Source organism: Hemitrygon akajei, chromosome 3 (assembly GCF_048418815.1).
Source record: "Hemitrygon akajei chromosome 3, sHemAka1.3, whole genome shotgun sequence".
NCBI classification, from domain to species: domain Eukaryota; kingdom Metazoa; phylum Chordata; class Chondrichthyes; order Myliobatiformes; family Dasyatidae; genus Hemitrygon; species Hemitrygon akajei.
In genome coordinates this window covers 156131757-156152344 of record NC_133126.1, presented here as the reverse complement: position 1 = coordinate 156152344, position 20588 = coordinate 156131757, and the positions used below count along the sequence as shown (strand labels likewise).

At 42.0% G+C, this 20588-nt stretch overlaps 1 protein-coding gene across 7 annotated transcripts in view; it reads left to right on the top strand.

Annotated features, from left to right (window-relative positions):
• The window catches only part of pex5la (peroxisomal biogenesis factor 5-like a), a 171855-nt gene that overhangs the window by 65388 nt on the left and 85879 nt on the right, over positions 1-20588 (top strand). The window contains exon 1 of one of the 7 annotated variants that reach the window (XM_073041140.1): positions 1331-1404. The exons of the other annotated variants lie outside the window; for them this stretch is intronic. The gene's annotated coding sequence lies outside the window, so the exon portion shown is untranslated. Of the gene's footprint in view, positions 1-1330; positions 1405-20588 lie in introns of those variants that run through there. 7 annotated transcript variants of the gene reach the window in all.

Genomic DNA, 20588 nt, shown 5'->3' with positions numbered 1-20588 from the left:
CTGCATTTTCTGAAACGGCATTTAAATCACTTTGAATACCAACAATGACCATCAAAAATAATTGTCTAAAAATTCAGTTGTACAGTACAACTTTTCAATTATCAGCAGCTTTTATTTCTCCCAGACACAAGCATGATACTGAGGTTATTTTGTGTCATTCTGGAGATTGGTGGGTCTGTTACCACCGCCAATCAGTCTTGCATCTTGATGTGACCTCTGTGCCAGAGGCATAAAGGATGATGTCATTTCCTGTGGAGCATTAGAGGTGAACTTCAACCAGAGTCCTGAAAATCTGATGTCTCTGTGGGCTTTTCACCTGGATCACCATCTTTAGTACCATAATCTGTAAACTTTTTTTAGTTTAGATTAGATTCAACTTTATTGTCATTGTGCCGAGTACAGATACAAAGCCAATGAAATGCAATTAGCATCTAACCAGAAGTGCAAAAGAATAGTGTTATTTACAAAATAACTGCAAATAAAAAGTAACTGCTACAGCACACAAATATAAAAGTACTAACACAGTACTACATGGGTGCAATACCGTTTAGTGCTGTGATGTGAGGTTCAGCAGGGTCACAGCCTCAGGGAAGAAGCTCTTCCTGAGCCTGCTGATGCGGGAGCAGAGGTTCCTGTAGCTCCTACCGGACGGGAGGAGAGTAAAATATTAAATTGAATGCACTGCAAGTAGTGCTTTCCCCCAATTATGAGTTTATCATATTCATAACAGGAATTAAAATTGGTGAGTTGGGTTCTAGAAATACAAGTGCAATCTTGGCTTGTTTTCTGCTTTTCAGTAGACAATAATGAAAGGAAAAAGATCCAAGCCAGCTCTATAAATTCTAACAAAATTTCTTAACTGTCAGCTTAATTATATTCTAAAAATTTAGACATCAGCTAATTTGAGCTGTGAATATTAACCATCTGTTTTTGCCCGTTATCACCATTTTTAGAATTGGCATTATTTCCCTTCAGAGTATGCATTCAGCAATGTTTAGCAACCAAAAAGGTCCCATGATATATACGTATACTTAACTGTTTGCATCAAGCTGGCGTTGAGCCAGTGAGCTATCATCATATCAACAAGGAATTAGTTCATTATTGAGCCATACTGGTGGGTGAATCATGTCACTAAAAGTCACTCCAGTCTGTTTGCTGAAGTGAGAATTGATCTTGGCATAACCAACAGTTCATGTAAAATTAGAATCTATTTGAGTTGAGCTAAGAAATAGCAAGGGCAGAAAATATTAGGGGGACTTATTTGCAGGGCACTAAATAGTAGTTGTAAAATTGGCCATAACACAAGTCAGAAAGTTGAAGTACGTGCAGCAGGAATAATGCAGAATGGAAGACTTTAACCTACACAGAGATGGATGAAGCAACATTGCTGTAATAAGGAGGAAGGTAAATCCAGGGAATGTGTATGAGATGTGCTCCTAGATCAATGTGTTGAGAAGCCATCTCATGAAGAGGCTGTCGTAGATTTTATGTAATGAGTTGATTAATATTGTAATCATACTGCTTTGGGGTAAGAGTGATCATAATATGTTAGAATTTACATTGAGCTTGCAAATGTTGTGGTTCAAATCATATCTGGTGTGTTTTTTTTAAAAGAAAAGGAAACTAAGAATTGACTAAGGATGATTTGCTGAAAACACTGTAAGGTATGTTAATATGCAAGCAATTGTTTAAAGAAGAAACAGCATGACTTGCAAAAAAAAAGTATTCCTTGAAGGTACAAGAACCTAAAGAAAGGTGTCCTATCCGTGGCTGTCAGGATAGTAACCGATACCATCACCATTTATCGATAGTATTAAAGGAAGATGCTTGATAAAGTTGTAAGATAGAACAGCTTGAGGATCAGAGCATTTCAAGGAGGATGAAGAAATTGATGAACAAAGACAAATATCAGAACGCACTGGTGAGAAGTATAAAACTGGGGTGTAAGAAATGTTACAGATTTGTAGGTTTTCGCAAGTAAAGCGAGGTGAGGCATTTAATGCTTAATGAAATTTGTAACCCATTTTACTGAACTCCCAGAACCTACACACAAAAGCACACTAAAAATCTTGACGTAATAACATCATCATATCAGGCAAGCCCCTCAAAGTGAACCCCCAACCCAATGTCGCCGGTTGTAAATTATGTGCATTTCTCCAATTTGCATTGCCCTACAGGTTCATAAGAAGGAAAGCTGGTGAGGGTAAATTTGGGTTTATTGGAGATTAACAGATCAATTTATAATGAGAAATAAGCAAATAGAAAAGGAATTAAACAAGCACATTGCACCATCTTCACAGAAGCAGATGTGCAAACTCTGCTGGATATATTAGGGACTTGGGGGTTCTGGTCAGAATGGGGAAACTAGCTATTAATCAAAATATAGTACAGGCTGAGAACCCCTTATCAGAAATGCTGGGGGCAAAAGTGTTTGGGATTTTGGAATATATAATGAGATAACTTGGGATTGTTATCGAATTTATGTGCTACCAATAAGTCTTTGTCTTGCACTTGTTCACCACACATATGTACTTACAGTTGAAAATTATGACATAGCATTAAAATGACAATATAATGTGTGCAGGCCAACAAAAGCAGCACAGTAGCAACTGGAGAATATCTGACTCAGCTGTTGAAAACAATAAACAACGACAGGCTTTTGGTCTCCACCAACGATCCCGTGTTTTGATTAAAAGGTTATAGTACAGTGTATTTGTATTTTATTTTTAGGTCTTATGTAAGGTATAAAAACAATCAGTATTGGTGCCACATTTTTGTGGTCAGCAGATGCTTTAAAATGTTGTGCCTTTTCTTAAGTTTCTGCAACCAGCCTGCTGAATATTCACAATTACCTTCAATTTTCAGTTCTTCGGTGATAGATCTTTGCTTGTTTCATGATCAGCATACCATTAAGTGGCATTTGTTCACTCCACCGACAATACATGATCGAGATCTTAGTTTTTCACTTCTCAGAACTGTCTGGAGTGCAGAGAGCGGCACATCACCTGGGAACCTTCTCAGCGTCTTGTGGAATTTTCTATCTCCACAATGCCTGGGAACCTTCCCTGTGCCTTGTGGAATTTTCCATTTGTAATGGCACATTAGCGCTTAAAAATAAAAACGGATTTCAGTGATTTTCAGGTTTTGGAATTTCAGATAAGAGGTAGTCAACGTGCTAGAAAACTTGGTGAGATTGAAAACTGATGACCACAAGAGTCTTGAAGGAGATCTTGGAGAAAATAGATGCTGTGGTTGTTATCTACTAGGGCTCTATTGATTCTCTGGATTGGAGGCAACAAATGTACCCCTGCATTTTGAGAAAAAAGGGAGAGAGAAAATGGGGTCTAACATCAGTGCAGGAAAGTGTTTGATTCTATCTTGACAGATCTAATAACAATGCCTTGGACAGAATAATAACATAGTCAACATGGATTTATGAAAGCAATGATTTTCTCATTATGTTCATGAGGATGTGACTAATAGAATAGGTAAAAGTAAACTAGTGCATGTTTACAGTAAGACTTCATTAATTTGTGTGCTTGGCCCACCTCTCTACTGTCTCTACATCCATGATTGTGTGATGAGGCACAGCTCAAGCACTATCTATAAATTTGCCAATGACACAACTGTTGGCAAAATTTCAGGTGGTGAGGATGGTGAGATCGATCCGATGGTTGAATGGTGTTGCAGCAACAACTTTGCACTCACCGTCCATAAGACCAAAGAATCGATTGTGGACTTCAGGATGGAGAAGTTAAGGGAACACACATCAGTCCTCATGGAGGGGTCAGCTGTGGAAAGGGTGAGCAGTTTCAAGTTCCTGGGTGTCAACTTCTCTAAAGATTTATCCTGGGCCCAACACCATGGTGCAGTTGCAAAGAAAGCACAACAGCGACTATATTTCAATGAGTTTGAGGAGACTTAGTATGACACCAAAGACGGTTACAAATTTTAACAGATGTAGTGTGGAGAGCATTCTGACTGGTTGCTTCATTGTCTGGTATGGAGGAGGTCACTGCACAGGACTGGAAAAAGCTGTGAAAGTTGTAAACTCATCCAGCTCCATGATGGACACTAGCCTCCCCATCACTGAGGATATCTTCAAAAGACAATGCCTCAAAAAGGCAGCATCCATCATTAAGGACCCCCATCACCCAGTGCATTCCCACTTCTCATTTCTACCATCAAGGAGGAGGTATGGGAGCCTGAAAACACAATGTTTTAGGAACAACTTCTTCCCCACTGGCAACAGATTTCTGAATGGATATTGAACCTCACTTATGTATGCCCTCTTTTTGCACTGCTTATTTAATTTATTTTTAAAAAATATTTCTTATTGTTTATTATTATGTATCACAAGGACAATGTGATACATTGGCAACGTACTCAGGACTTTGGCAGATTTTCTGAACTGTTGGATGTTTTTCAACTAAAACTCCAATGTAGTTTAACTTTATTTGAACATCTTGCCCAAAAACAGTAAATATTGAGGTGAACCCAGTAAGTTTAAAGTGAGTGTGAGCAATGGCCCTCGTGAATTTAAAGAGAGCATGGGAAATAAGTCCAGTGAGTTTCTGGGTGACACTACAATTATTTACTTAGTGAACAGTAAAGAATGCTATTTAAGATCATATTTGGATCTGTGAGCAACTGAGCCAGCAGACCAAGAAATAGTAGATGGAAGTTAACTTGGACAGATTTTGGTAAGAACAACCACAAGGACTTGCACAGTAGTTGATGGGACCCAAGATGTGTTGCAGAACAGAGAGACTGAGGGTTCCTTGAAATTGGGACACAGACAAAGGGTGGTGAAAAAGGCATTTGATATGCCCGCCTCATCAGTCAGAATATTGAGTACAGGAGTTGGGTTGTCGTGTTACTGGTGTGCAAGACATTGCTAAGGCCACAGTTGCAATACTGCATGAGGTCTGGCTACTTCACTGTAGGAAAGATGTCATTAAACTGGAGAGGGTACAAAAAAAAAGATTGCAAGGACGTTACCAGGATTGGAAAGTGTTGATTGTATAGGGAGGCTGGTTAGGCTTGCTTTTTTTCTTAAGTGTAAGCATAGAACACAGAAAACATAGAAATCTACAGCACATTACAGGCCCTTCGGCCCACAATGTTGTGCTGAACATGTAACCTTCACTAGAGGCTGCTTAGAATTTCCCTCTGCATAACTCTTTATTTTTCTAGGCTCCATGTACCTATCTAAGAGTCTCTTAAAAGACCCTGTTGTATCCGCCTCCACCACCTTCGCTGGCAGTGCATTCCATGCACCCACCACTCTCTGAGTAAAGAACTTGCCTTTGACATTCCCCTTGTAGCTACCTCCAAGCACCTTAAAATTATGCCCCCTCATGTTAGCCATTTGGGCCCTGGGTAAAAGCCTCTGGCTATCCACACGATCAATGCCTCTCATCATTTTATACACCTCTATCAGGTCACCTCTCATCCTCCATCACTCCGAGGAGAAAAGGCCAAGTTCACTCAAACTATTCTCACCAGGCATGTTGCATTTTGCTAAGACAAACCACAAAATGACTTGCACAGTGATATTACAGAGGTTCATAGAATCATGTTTGGCGTAGATATAGCCATATTCTTTCCATGGTAGAGGAGTCCAAAACAAGAGGGCTTAGCTTTAAAGTAAAAGGGGAAAAGTTTAAAAGGGAATTGAGGTGCACATTTTATTTCAAATAGAGTGGTGAGTAAATGGAATGAGTTGCAGAGGCCAGTTACATGGATAAGAAAGTTCCAGAGGAATATGGGCTAAACAAAGAGAAATGGGACTAGCTCAGATAGGCAACTTGGTTAGCATGGAAGAGTTGGGCCAAAGAGCCTATTTCCAGGCTGCATAGCTCTGTGACTGTATGATGCATCAGTGTTGCGATTTTAAAAGAAACACATTCTGAAACTGTAGTTGTATTAGGTCACACAGTCGATCTGGTAGAAGATTCTTCCCAAAACAAAAAAAAATGCATTGATCTTCTAATTTGTTGTGTAAGATCAGTCATGATTCTGATGAATGACAGAGCATGCTCAAAGGAGACGGCTTTTTCCTGTTCGCAATTCTTATATTCTTATTGCCTCTTTTTTTTGTAGAAATGGGGCATTTTCCCCCAAAACTTGGCTATTACATAGAGTATTTCTCATAAATTCCATGGGTTCTTGCTTTCTATAGGTCTAGCATAACTCATGGCTTTTAATTAAATTACAAGATCTTATAAATCTATAGATAGCATGAAGTGGAATTAATATGATACACTGCTATCAGGTAGCTCCAGGCATCATCAGAATAACTTATTCTGAGCGTGTAACTGTGCCATGGAATAGTCTATTATGTGCCTGGTTGCTTTTGGGTTTGCAATTTTAGCTTTATTTCTGGAAGAAAGTTCAGGCCTTGTCCAGATATAATCCAAATGAAAAATAATTCAAATTTTATATCCAGGTCTCTTTCATACAAGACAAGCAACTCCTGGCCTAACAAAGAATACTCCACAGTGTAACTCTCACTAGAATTAATTCATCTTGACATTTCTTTTCCCGTTTCAGTATTAAAATCAATAGATTTGTGACAGGGAAGATGGAATAATTGGAGAAGAAAATAGCAGAATTTCAAACAAAAGCAAAAAATGTGAACTGCCCTAAATGTAAAGGAAATAACTCCCTTTATTATATTAAATTATTTTCATTCTGTGTAGACTGAAAAACGTTCACTAAATACATTAATATTGTAATAAAATCCAGTTGTGTTCTAAAACAGAACATTATCTTTCTCACAGACATTGCATAACATTTATTTAAAAAATATGCATTTTTTAATAATTGACTGGATTTTAAAGTACTATTGTAACTAAACAAATTCTGTTACTTCAGCAAGCAAGACATTTTTCTCTGGCTTCAAGCTGGGTACAGATATCAATTATAACTAACGTTTCAATGACAAACTCTGCCATCTTCAGCGATGATGCATGAGCAAGTCTAGTCCAGTGGTATTTATACTCCTGTAGACCGTCCCTCCTGATTGGTTAGTCCTCATCCAATCAGGCTTCCGCTTTCCCACTTTGATTACAATCGAATTCCAGTTCTTATTTGGAGCAGGACCTTCATCTTTATTAAAATTCTTTCCCTCTAGTTTTACTTCAATGGTTTCCTTTACCAGGCGGTTCCAAAAGCCATAGGTGCAGCAGCACAGTAGTTTTGCGCTGTCAAGGTCGAACCTGTGGCCATTGCCAATGCAGTGTTCTGCTACCACTGATTACTCAAGTCACAGCTTGTGTGGGTCAAAGATGACCTGGGACTTGTGTCGGCTGGCGTTTACAAGATTCCCTGTGAATGCAGAGCAGCATGTTTCGATCAGACAGGACTCACAGTGGAAACCCGTATCAAGGAGCACAGGAGGTGTATCTGTTTGGGTTACTCGGAGAAATTGGCGGTAGCAGAACATGTTGCTACTGCATTGTCAAGCAGTAGATATTTTTGAATAATAGCCAGTTCATGAATTGTAAAGACCTTGTAAGCATTGTCAATGCTTTAATTTTGATTTATTAACAGAATTTTTTTTAACATTAATCCCCAAGAGAATTTTGACACCAATAGTTTACAATAATGAAGCAAAGAATATGTATTCATGAATTTAAAACTTTAGCACTGAAGTTCATTTGTAATGAACTTAGTTAATAACTATCATGTAGACTTTACTTCAACTTTGTTCTTTTTTGTTTAGTCTTGTAGGACTATAGCAGGGGCTCCCAACCTGGGGTCAATGGACTCCTGGGCAATGGTACGGCTCATTGGCATAAAGGTTGGGAACCCCTGGACTATAGGATCAGGAATAGGCCATTCAGCCCTTCAGACTTGCTTCAGATTCTGGTTGATTTGTATGCTACTACTGAACTTTGATTTGCATCCCTTTGCACCCTTGCTATTTATAGCACTAGAATGGAGTTATGTCATGGAATCTATTTGGCAGAAATTAAAGAGCTAATATTACTCTATTGCTTATAGTGCAAGATCATGAGAAGGGTAGAAAAGAATAGATTTTTGTGACAGATTTGCAGTTAAATACAGGATTAGTGGTAATGAGGAACCTATTATGCTAATGATTGGCATATTATAATTGAAAATTGTAAAGTGATGTAAAATATCCAGATTTCATCAATGTCTATAAAGCACAAAGGTCAGGGTTTTGTCTGCTGAGAATGAAATAATACAATTGGAGCAGGTTCCGTAGGAGTGAATTTAAGAATCAATATTCATAATAACATGTTTAAAATAACTGGAAAAAGATGAGAAACAATCCATCCGTAACAGACAAAATTTAACAGTGAATTCTGTATATAATAAAGTAAATAAACTGGGAAAAGGGTTAATATGATTGAATCTAAAGGGAATGTGGCGGAGGTTGAATGAAAGTGGATGTTGATCGAGAAAACAAACTGAATGGGAAGCCTTTCACTATTCCCTTAAGGGGGAAGGAAAGGAGTTTAAAGTGAAATTCTTAGGATAAGAATTGATTTAAGGTAAAATTGGAGAGAAATTGGAAGCTTATAACAGGTGAAAAGTTTTAAAGACTGTTTAAAAATAAGAGAAGGAGAATGCAACCTGGCCCCTCTATCATAAGAACATTATTAAATTTTAATGTCTGTTCTAATTTCATTGTTGACAACCCCATAAACTGTGACTCGGTGACTAAAAATATTTCTGTCTCGAGTCTAAATGTATGCTTATCAAAGCACCCGTCAAGCTTGAAATTTACTGTCATAGGCATATAAATGCCATGAAAGCTATCTTCCTGCAGCAGTAGCACAGTTGGGTCTCAGCCCGAAACATTGACTGTTTATTCCCTCTATAGCTGCTGTCTGACTTGTTAGGTTTCTCCAACATTTTGTGTGTAGTTACAAACACCCTTGGCTGTCTGGAATAAATAATTTTAAAGATTCATAGTGGTTTGAGTGAATAAATGTATATACATCTCATTAATAAATTCTGATACTTTATCCTTCTAATCTCTCCAGCTGGTGGAAAAACAAATGCACTATTAACACACTTAATTCAGTAAGTCTTTCATTCCCAGAATTATTCTTGTGCACCTCCTCTGAACCCTCTCCAATGTCAGCACATACTTTCTTAAATGAGGGGCTCAAAACTGCTCTGAATACTCCAAGTGAGTGCCTTATAAAGCCTCCTTGCTTGTTAATTCTAGTCCTCTCAAAATGAATACTAACTTTGCATTTGCCTTCCTCACCACTGACTCAATCTGCAAATTAACTTTTAGGGAATCCTGCATGAGAACTTCGAAGTTCCTTTGCACATTGGATTTTTGAATTTTCTCCCCATTTAGAAAATAGTGTATGCTTTTATTTATTCTACCAAAGTGCATGACCATCCCCTTCCTTACACCATTTTTCACTTGCCACTTGTTGCCCCTTCTCCTAATCTGTTCAAATGCTCTACAACCTCTCTTGCTTACTCAAATCAACCTGTCCCTCCACCTATCTTCATAACATTCACAAACTTGGTCACAAAGCCATCAATTCTGTCACCCAAGTCATTGATATACAACATAAAAATAAGTGGTCCCAACACAGATGCCTCTGGAACACCACTAGTCACCAGCAGCCAATCAGAAAAGGCTCCCTTTATTCCCACTCTTTGCCTCCTGCCAATTAGCCAATGTTCTATCCTTGCTAGTAATTTTCCAGCAATACCATGTGTTATTAACTTGTTAGGCAGCCTCATGTGTGGCATCACGTCTAAGGCCTTCTGAAAATCCAAGTACACAACATCTACCTATTCTCCTCTATTTATCCTACTTGTTATTTCTTCAAAGAATTCTGACAGATTTGTCAGGCAACAAATTCCAGCAGATTTGTCTTCCCTTAAGGAAACCATGCTGACTTTGGTCTACTTTATCATTTGCCTGAAACCACATCCTTGACAATTGACTCCAATATCTTCCTGGCTACTGAGGTCAGGCTAATTGGCATGTACTTTCCTTTCTTCTGAACCCAACCCTTCTTGAAGAGTGGAGTGACATTTGCAATTTTCCAGTCCTCCAGAATCAATTGAAAGTCCAGTGATTCTTGAAAGATCATTACTAATAACTCCACAATTTCTTCAGATACCTCTTTCAGAATACTGGGGTGTACATCATCTGGTCCAGGTGACTTGTCTACCCAAACACCACCTCCCTTGTAATAGCAACTGCACTCCTTTCTGCCCTTGGACACTCTCGAACTTCCAGCATACTGCAGTGTCTTCCACAGTGAAGCTTGATGCAAAATTCTTGTTCATTTCATCCACCATTTTCTTGTCTCCCATTGCTACCTCTCCAGCATCATTTTCCAGCAGTCCAATTTCTACTCTTGCCTCTATTTTACTCTTTATATATCTGATAAAACTTTAGTTCTCCTCTTTGATATTGTTGGCCAGTTTACCTTATAATTTCATCTTCCCCCTCCCCCTGCCTTTTTAGTTGCCTTTTATTGCTTTTTAATTTTCCCAATCCTCTAACTTCCCACTAATTCCTGCTCTATTATACACCCTCTCCTTTGCTTTTATGTTGGCTTTGTCAACTATGTTTGCATATTACTGCCTTTAGAATACTTCTACTTTGGGATGTAGCTATCCTGCACCTTCCAAATTGCTATCAGAAACTCCAGGCGTTGCAGTTCTACCATCATCCCTGCTAGTGTTCCCTTCCAATCAACTTTGGCCAACTCTTCTCATGCCTCTGTAATTCCCTGTACACCACTGTAATACTGATACATCAGATTTTAGCTTCTCCCTCTGAAAATGCAGGTTAATTTGTATCATATTATGATCACTGCTTCCTTGGGGTTCCTTTACCTTAAATTCCCTAATCAAATTCAGTTTGTTACATAATACTCAATCCAGAATTGCCATTTTCCTGGTGGGTTCAACCACAAGGTCTTTAAAGAACCATTTTGTAAGCATTCTACAAATTCCCTCTCTTAGGATCCAGCACTGTCCTGATTTTCCCAATCTACCTGCATATTGAAGTTCTCCATGACTATCCTAACATTGTCCTTTTGACATGCCTTTTCTTTCTATCTCTCATTGTAATTTGTAGCTCACACCCTGGCTACTATTTGGAGGCCTGTACGTAACTTCCATCTGGGCTCTGTGCAGGGCTTTCCCTGTGCAGTGGTTGATGGAGACCACCCTCTGCTTCTCGTACTTCTTCTTTCATAGATTCTTTATTGATCGCAGAGGAAATTAGTGTCACAGTAGCATTACCAATAACCATACAGTAGCAAGAGGACATGAGTTGAGAGTTAGGAGGCAAAAGTTTAAGGGTTACATGAGGGAGAATTTCTTTACTCAGAGAGTGGTAGCTGTGTGGAACGAGCTTCCAGTAGAAGTGGTAGAGGCAGGTTCGGTATTGTCATTTAAAGTAAAATTGGATAGGTATATGGACAGGAAAGGAATGGAGGGCTATGGGCTGAGTGTGGGTCAGTGGGACTAGGTAAGAGTAAGCGTTCGGCACGGACTAGAAGGGCGGAAATGGTTATATGATTATGTGGTTATTCCAGCACATTGATATAAAAATATTAGAAGAGAAGTGGAAAGAATAATAAAAAATAAGTTACCTCAAACAGTCTAACAGGAAGGGGTCATCACTTCCCTGGCTAAAGATTGGCTCATTATAGAGCCTAATGGCCAAGGACAAGAATGACCTCAAATAGCGCTCTTTGGATCAGCGCAGTTGTCTTTAACCATTACTGAAAGTGCTCCTCTGTTCAAGGTGGCATGCAGAGGGTGAGAAAAATTTTCCAGAATTGCCAGGATTTTCCATAGAGTCCTTTGTTCTACCACAGGCTCCAGTGTATCCAGTTTGACTCCTATTCCAGAGCCAGCCTTTCTTAATCAGTTTATTGAGCCTGTTGGCATCACTCGTGTTGATGCCTTTGCCTCTGCACACCAAAGCAGCATAGAGATTGTACTGGTGACAATAGACTGGTACAACGTGTGAAAGAGAGGCCTGCGTACTCCAAAGAACCTCAGACTCCCCAGGAAGTAGAGGCAACTCTGCCCCTTCTTGTACACAGCCTCTGTGTTGGTGCCCCACTCAAGTCTGTTGTCCAGATGCAACCCCAGGTCCTCACCACATCGACGTCCTCACCATCAGTGGTAACAGGGAGCAGTGCAGGCTTAATCTTCCTAAATCCATCACCATCTCCTTTGTCTGACTGAGGTTGAGCTGAAGATGATTCAGCTTGTACAATTTGACAAAGTCTCCACCAGGACTTCATCCTCCATCCTCTCTTTATACACCCAACTGTTGCTGGGTCATCAGCGAATTTCTGCAGATGACATGACTCAGTGTTTTCTCTAAAGGCTGAGGTTTGCAGTGTAAACAGGACGGGAGCCAATACAGTTCCCTGTGGGGCCCCAGTGCTGCTTATAGCCATGTCTGACACACAGCTCTGTGGTCTGCCAGTCAGGTAGTCAGTTGCCCAGGATACAATGGAAGTGCCAACCTGCATTGAACGGAGCCCCAGGAATGAGGTCTGCATGATATGGAAGGCATCTGAGAAATCAAAAATACATGATCCTCATGGTGTTGCCCTGCTTATCCAATTGGGAGTAGGCTCTGTTCAGCAGAAAGATGACAGCATCATCGACTCTATAGGCACACCACAGGTGTTCGAGAGCTGATCTGATCAGGGCTTGAAGCTGAGCACACCAGGACCACACTCTCTAGGGCCTTCATGATGTGTGAAGTCAGGGTCACTGGACTGTACTCATTAAAGTCTTTTGATTGGCCCTTTGTGGGTACTGGGACCACACATGATGTTTTCCACACACTCGGGACCCTTTCCAGGCTGAGAATCTGATTGAGAATATGCTGGAGAACTCGACACAGACACTCAGGACCTCGGGGTTCACATCATCTGGTCCCAATGTTTTGCTGTGTCTGAGTTTCCCCACATCCCTTCTCACCTGCTCAGTAGTGAGGGTGATGACTGGGGAGTTGGTGGAAGGTGGAGGCTGAGGGAGGTGAAGATCAGGACGATGGCAGTTGGTATGTGGAGGTGTGGATGGTAGGTGTAGGGTAAGGAGGGGATGTAGACAGGGGTAGCCTGTGTTGTTTATCCCCGTGTTTAACCGGAGGAGCAGGGGAGGCGTTGGTGTTGAGGGAGAATTGATGCTTCAGCACCTGGACTAGTGTGCTGAGGGGGTGTGAACGGGAGGGCAGTTGTCAAACCTATTCTTCAATTGGTTTAACTCATTTACCCATTCACAGCTGCATTTCAAGGCTCTGCAGCTAGACTGATTGAAGCCAGTGATGTTCTTCATGCCTCTCCACACTCTGCCCAAGCCAGTTCTCCAGCTGTCTCCTATATTCCTCTTCAGCCCCCTTGATCTTCTCCTTTAGTTCCCTCTGCACGTTTCAATTCCTCCCTGTCTCCCCATCTAAAGGCTCTGTTTTTGTGATTGAGAAGAGCCTTTAGGTCACTGGTGACCCATGGTTTGTTGTTAAGGAAACTTCAAAGACTCCTGGATGGTATTACAGTGTCCGCATAGCGGTTGATGTAGCCAGTGATGCAGTCAGTAAGTCTGTTGATGTCCTCCCCGTCTGGCTTACAAAGCACATTCCAGTCAATAATCTCAAGGCCTTGATGGCCTCGAGAGACCATTTCTTTACTATCTTGGTGGTAGCCAGTTGTTGCAGTACTTTGGGCTTGTAGAAGGGCATGAGGTGAACCGGGTTATGATCTGATCTTCCAAGCTGGGGGGAGAGCTGTGGAGCTGTATGCATCTTTAATATTTGCATACAATAGATCCAGTGTTTTATTTTCTCTGGTATGACACTTGGGTAGGGTGGTTGAGAGAGAAATCTGTTAAAGATGGAACAGAGAGAGTTTCCCACATCCACAAATGCTACTTTTAACCATTTCAACCAGCTACAACAAGATACCACTACTAGCCACGTCCTCTTCCCACCCCTCCCCTTCTGCAGGGACCACTCCTGGTCTTCTCATCTTACCCCATCTATCCCTTTTTCTTCTGGTCCCATATATAAAACTGATAACCCTGGCATTTCGTCATGCCCTTGCACGGGGTGTAACACTTCTTACACTGTCCTAGGACCAAAACAGCCTTCAGGTGAAGCAAAATTTCACCTCCTCTGAATCTGTCTACTGCATTTGGTCTCCTCTCCATGAGCAAGATCCAGTGCAGACTGGACTACAATTTCACAGAGAACTTGGGCTCAGTCCTGAGCTCCCATCGAATGCCATTTCAATTCCCCTTCCCATTCCTATACCGACCTGTCAACCCTTCGCTTTCTCCACTGCCAGGATGAGGCCCACCTCATCACACCACGTATTCCACCTGAGTAGTCCAGAATCTAAGGGCATGAATTTTGAGCTCTCCAGTTTTAGGTAAAGTCGTCCTCCCACCCCACCCACTCCATCTGTCATTCCTCTTCCCACTCCTAGTTCCATTCACCCACTACACACAGAGTTCACCCCACCCACTCCATCTGTCATTCCTCTTCCCACTCCTAGTTCCATTCACCCACTACACACAGAGTTCACCCCACCCACTCCATCTGTCATTCCTCTTCCCACTCCTAGTTCCATTCACCCACTACACACAGAGTTCACCCCACCCACTCCATCTGTCATTCCTCTTCCCACTCCTAGTTCCATTCACCCACTACACACAGAGTTCACCCCACCCACCCTCCCTCCCCTGTCTGGTTCTAGTGCCAGATGCCATTAACCTCTTCCCTTTTTCACCTCCTTTACTCGTCAGAATACGGCATTTGTGTTCCTTCTTATTGCCTTCCTGCAGTTGTCACACCGCCCAAGGGCAGCATAGTGTAGTGGTTAGTGTAGTGTAGTGGCTAGCACAGTGCTTTACAGGCAACTTGAGTTCAATTCCTGCCCGGCCCGTAAGGAGGTTCTCCCTATGACTGCGTAGGTTTCCTCTGGGTGATCTGGTTTCCTCTCACAGTCCAAAGATGTACTGGTTGGTTGGTTAAAGATCGTTGTAAATTGTCCTGTGATTAGGCTCAATTTAAATTGGGGCGGTGTGGCTTGACGGGCCAGAAAGACCTATTCCACACGGTATCTCAATCAATTGATATTCCTCCCCCTATCTCTTTATTTGTCTCATTTATCTTTCACTTGCTGCCACATCCCAACTCTAGCTTTACTCCCCTACCTCGCACCACCTATCTGTTGTCTTAAAACTCCCCTCAGTTCACCAATCACCTCAGACTTGTTTCTCACCACTTCTCTTTTCTTTATACCAGCCATCTCAGCTCTCCACCCTGATTCGTGCTGCATGGTTTCAAGCTGAAATGTTGACAATTCCTCTCCTCCCGCGGATGCTGCTGAACCCGCCAAGTGTCTCCAGCAGATCATTTGCTCTGAATTCCAGCATCTGCAGTCACTTATGTGTCTCTTCTCTGGAGTGATGATGTGTTTAAAATTGCAGCTCTATTCATTTTGTTAAAAGCAAATTTAATCTTAATCGCTGAAAGGGTTCAGTTCATGTCACAAAGTCACCACAGCAGGAATCCATTGACTTTCCCAAAAAGGATCCGGGAATTTTTTTTTTTTTTTTGCCTTGTATTTCTATCATTTCTTTGTGGTTCCAATGACTTATTGAAATTAGCCTAGCTTCATTTTAACTCGGGCACATTACACCTGTTATAATTGATGTCTGATTGATCCACTCTTAGCAAACAAGTCCTGTCAGTAAACATCATGATACATTTCTATCAATGCTGGAACTTGTAGAGTCTTGGAGTAATCTGGCATTGCAGCAAAGATTAATTTCAGCAGCAGTGAGGCAGCCAATAAGACATGCAGCAATTTTATTGATGCGTCTAGAAGTTGTGCTTTGCTAAACACAATGAGAAAACGCTGAACTTGTCACTTTGAAATTACTAACTGTCAGGATCTGTGTAGATTCAATTAATTCCAGAAGCAAGGTCCGAAACTTGTTTAAGGACTGATCTTCCCTTTTGAAATTGCAATTTGCCTACTTGCCAGCACAGATGTATTGTGCTTTAATACAGACAAGGGAGATGAAAGCACATCTTGTGCTAAGCTAGGCTGCTTGTAAAGGTGATTTGTCAATCAAGTAGCAGGTGCGAGGACAAGAGCTTCACCTTTCACAACTCTTACTGGTGTTTGATTTCTTGGCCATTCTGTTGGAGCTGTCACATCTTTGAAAGTGAAGCAGTGACTCGCAGGCAAGATTTCTACTTGTTCCAGTGATAAGTGGCTCTGCCAGTGGGAGGAGTTGTCATGACTTGGATTTTCCTGCCACCACTGGTCCTTTTACACGGTCCCTCAGGAACGAGAACAATATCCTTCCACTCCAAGGAACCTGGGCAAAGATTCTTTTAACGTGCATAACAGCTTCAAGGTGGCACTGATGCAGCAGTTGGTTTGATCCAGATCTTGGGTGCTGTCATTGTGGAGTCTGCATGTCATCAGCATGCCTGCACGGGTATCTGCTGGGTGCTTCATCTTCCTATCTCATCGCAAAGGTGTGCTTATTGGTTGTTGTAAATCAATGTTAGTAAGTGACACAAAAACCTAAGATGAGTGTATGGACATTCGAGTCCAGTACTACAGGAGGTAAAAGGAATGACACTAATGGGATGCATTTGTCGGGATCTGGCCATAATAAGCAGCAAGTCACACAGTCTTGATACCGAGGTCCTGGTCAGGTGGCAAGGAAGTCGAAGATGACTGAAGTTTGGGCTCCGCTGCAAAGGTTTAACACCAAGCTACGTGGACACACAGACACAACACTTTTCAAACAAACAGAGAGATCAGTGAAGATTGGTCAAACACAGTTGACTGGAGGGGAGTAAAGGGAAATTAAAATGGGGAGGGGGGAAGAAAAAGAAGATGCTGCAGATGTCGGAAGTAACATGAGGAGTTTGCTCATTCTCTCCATGACCATGTGTTTCCCCTGAATTCTCTTTATTACCACATCCTAAACGCTGCTAGTTGATTAACTGGTGACTGTAAATTATTCTTCTGTGTAGATTGTTTGCAAAAAGAAAGGGGAGTTGATTGGCATGTGAATGAGAGTTCCAGGGGTACAGAGAACTAAAGAAAGGAGGATGAAACAATTCGAACTGGTTGCCTGGGAACTCGATGGGCAGGGCTTCCTTTTGCTTCATTACAAACATGAGGTCAGACGGCAGTTGTGGAGAAGAACTGAGTTAATGTTATGGGTTGAACTGGCCAAAATCTGACACAAACTGGAAAGGCTGGTGATCGCAAATTATTAAATTAAGTGGTGATTTCGGAGGATTGTAACGCAGCTAGATGGAAGATGAGATGCTGTCCTTTAGCTATGTTAAACTTTATTGGAGCAGTGTAAGTTGGTAAAGACGGATGTTAAAATGGAAATAGAATGGAGAGTTAAAATGACAAGAAATTGAAAGCTCAGGATCACCCATGTGAACAAAACAGAGGCATCGAGTAAAGCAATATGTGCTTCGTTTCTCCAACATAGCAGAACACTTAATGGAGGATGTTTAATTACAAGTAGAGATTTCATAACAAAGAAATGCAGGGGTCCGAGGGAGTTGGGAGGGGAAAAGGTACAAGTGCAACATCTTCAGTGGCTATATGGGACGGCTGTGAGAACGGTACAGAAGGAATAGTGAACAATGACCACAGAGAGCATTAGTTCCTTTGAAAGGGGACTTTCAAAGACATTGTGACCACCAGAACTAGAATCAAGTTTTATCCCATTGGGCTGCCTTCAGAATTGGATCCATTGCCCCACACTGCATTGTTGCCTTGTAACTTCCACCCAAGTGTCAGCAGGCAGCCTCCTTTTCATTGTGGGTGAAGGAAATGTCCTTGCTGGTCCAGGAGTACTTGCCCTGGAAGCACTGGCTTTTACTTGTGAATTCCACCAGGGTTTGAATTTCTTCATCTCCCTCAAACCTTTCATCAAAGTAAATGTATTATCAAAGTACATATTTATCAACATATACTTCCATTTCCTTGTGGACATTCACAGTAAATACAAAAAAAAACACAATGGAATCATTGAAAACTGTACACAACAAAGATGGATGAAGAACCGATGTGCAGAAGACAAACTGCAAATATAAAACAAGAAAAAAATTAATAAATGAGCAATAAATACTGTGATCATGAGTTGGAGTCCTTGAAAGCAAGGCCATAGGATGTGGAATCAGTTCAGTTTTGGGTGAGGGAAGTTATCCCCTATGGTTCAAGAGGCTGATGGTTGAGGGGAAATAATTGTTCCTGAATCTGCTGGTGTGGGACCTAAGGCTCTTGTACTTCCTCCCTGATGGCAGCAATGAAAAGAGAGCATAGCCTGTTTGGTGGGGGGGGGGGGGGTGGGGTGAGATTCAGGTTTCCTGATGATGGATGCTCCTTTCCTGCAACAGCACTCCTTGAAGATCTGCTCAACGATGGGAAGGGTTTTACCCCTGATGGACCGGGCAGTATACACTACTTTTGGTAGGCTTTCCTGTTCAAAGGCATTAGTGCTTTCATACCAGGCCGTGATGCAACAAGTCAGCATACTCAGTACCGCGCATCTATAGAAGTTTGTCAAAGCTTTAGATGTCTTGCCAAATCTTTGCAAACTTTTAACAAAGTAGAGGTGCTGCCAAGCCTTCCTTGTAATGGCACTTGTGTGCTGAGCCCAGGATAGATTCTCTGAAATGGTAACGGCAGGGAATTTAAAGTTACTGAACCTCTCCACCTCTGATCCCCAGATGAGGACTGGCTTATAAACCTCAGTTTAGATAGATAGATAGATAGATACTTTATTCATCCCCATGGGGAAATTCAACATTTTTTCCAATGTCCCATACACTTGTTGTAGCAAAAACTCATTACATACAATACTTAACTCAGTAATAATATGATATGCATCTAAATCACTAACTCAAAAAGCATTAATAATAGCTTTAAAAAAAAAGTTCTTAAGTCCTGGCAGTTGAATTGTAAAGCCTAATGGCATTGGGGAGTATTGACCTCTTCATCCTGTCTGAGGAGCATTGCATCGACAGTAACCTGTCGCTGAAACTGCTTCTCTGTCTCTGGATGGTGCTATGTAGAGGATGTTCAGGGTTTTCCATAATTGACCGTAGCCTACTCAGCGCCCTTCGCTCAGCTACCGATGTTAAACTCTCCAGTACTTTGCCCACGACAGAGCCCGCCTTCCTTATCAGCTTATTAAGACGTGAGGCGTCCTTCTTCTTAATGCTTCCTCCCCAACACGCCACCACAAAGAAGAGGGCGCTCTCAACAACTGACCTATAGAACATCTTCAGCATCTCACTGCAGACATTGAATGACGCCAACCTTCTAAGGAAGTACAGTCGACTCTGTGCCTTCCTGCACAAGGCATCTGTGTTGGCAGTCCAGTCTAGCTTCTCGTCCAACTGTACTCCCAGATACTTGTAGGTCTTAACCTGCTCCACACATTCTCCATTAATGATCACTGGCTCCATATGAGGCCTAGATCTCCTAAAGTCCACCACCATCTCCTTGGTCTTGGTGACATTGAGACGCTGGTAGTTTGAGTTGCACCATATCACAAAGTCCTGTATCAGTTTCCTATACTCCTCCTCCTGTCCATTCCTGACACACCCCACTATGGCCGTGTCATCAGCGAACTTCTGCACATGGCAGGACTCCGAGTTATATTGGAAGTCAGATGTGTACAGGGTGAACAGGACCGGAGAGAGTACGGTTCCCTGTGGCGCTCCTGTGCTGCTGACCACTGTGTCAGACCTACAGTCTCCCAACCGCACATACTGAGGTCTATCTGTCAAGTAGTCCACTATCCAATCCACCATGTGAGAGTCTACTCCCATCTCCGTTAGTTTGTGCTTTAAGATCTTGGGCTGGATGGTATTAAAGGCACTAGAGAAGTCAAGGAATGTAATCCTCACAGCACAACTGACCCCATCTAGGTGAGAGAGTGATTTGTGCAGCAAATACGTGATAGCATCCTCCACTCCCACCTTCTCCTTATACGCAAACTGAAGCGGATCCCGGGCGTGCCTGGTTTGTGGCCTCAGATTCTGTATTATCAGCCGCTCCATGGTCTTCATCACGTGCGACGTCAAGGCAACAGGTCTGAAGTCATTCAACTCCTTTGGTTGTGGTTTCTTCGGTACCGGGACAATACAAGATGTTTTCCACTGTCTGGGTACTCTTCTCTGATCTAGACTCATGTTGAAGATGCGCTGTAGTGGTTCTCCCAGTTCAGTCGCACAGGCCCTCAGTAATCGTGGGGAAACTCCATCCGGTCCAGCCGCCTTGCTGGTACAGATCTTCCTCAGTTGACCTTCCACCTGTGCAGCCGTAAACCTGGGTGTGGGCCAGGTCTCCTGTGAGTGGATATTTTCCTGTGAGGGAAGTAAGCCTGGTGTGGAGTTCTGCAGTGAGGGTGAGATTGTGCTGTCGAACCTGTTGAAGAAGTTGTTCAGCTGGTTCGCTTTCTCCACATCTCCACTTATGTTTGCCCCCCGCTTTGCACCACATCCGGTGATGATCTTCATCCCATCCCACACCTCCTTC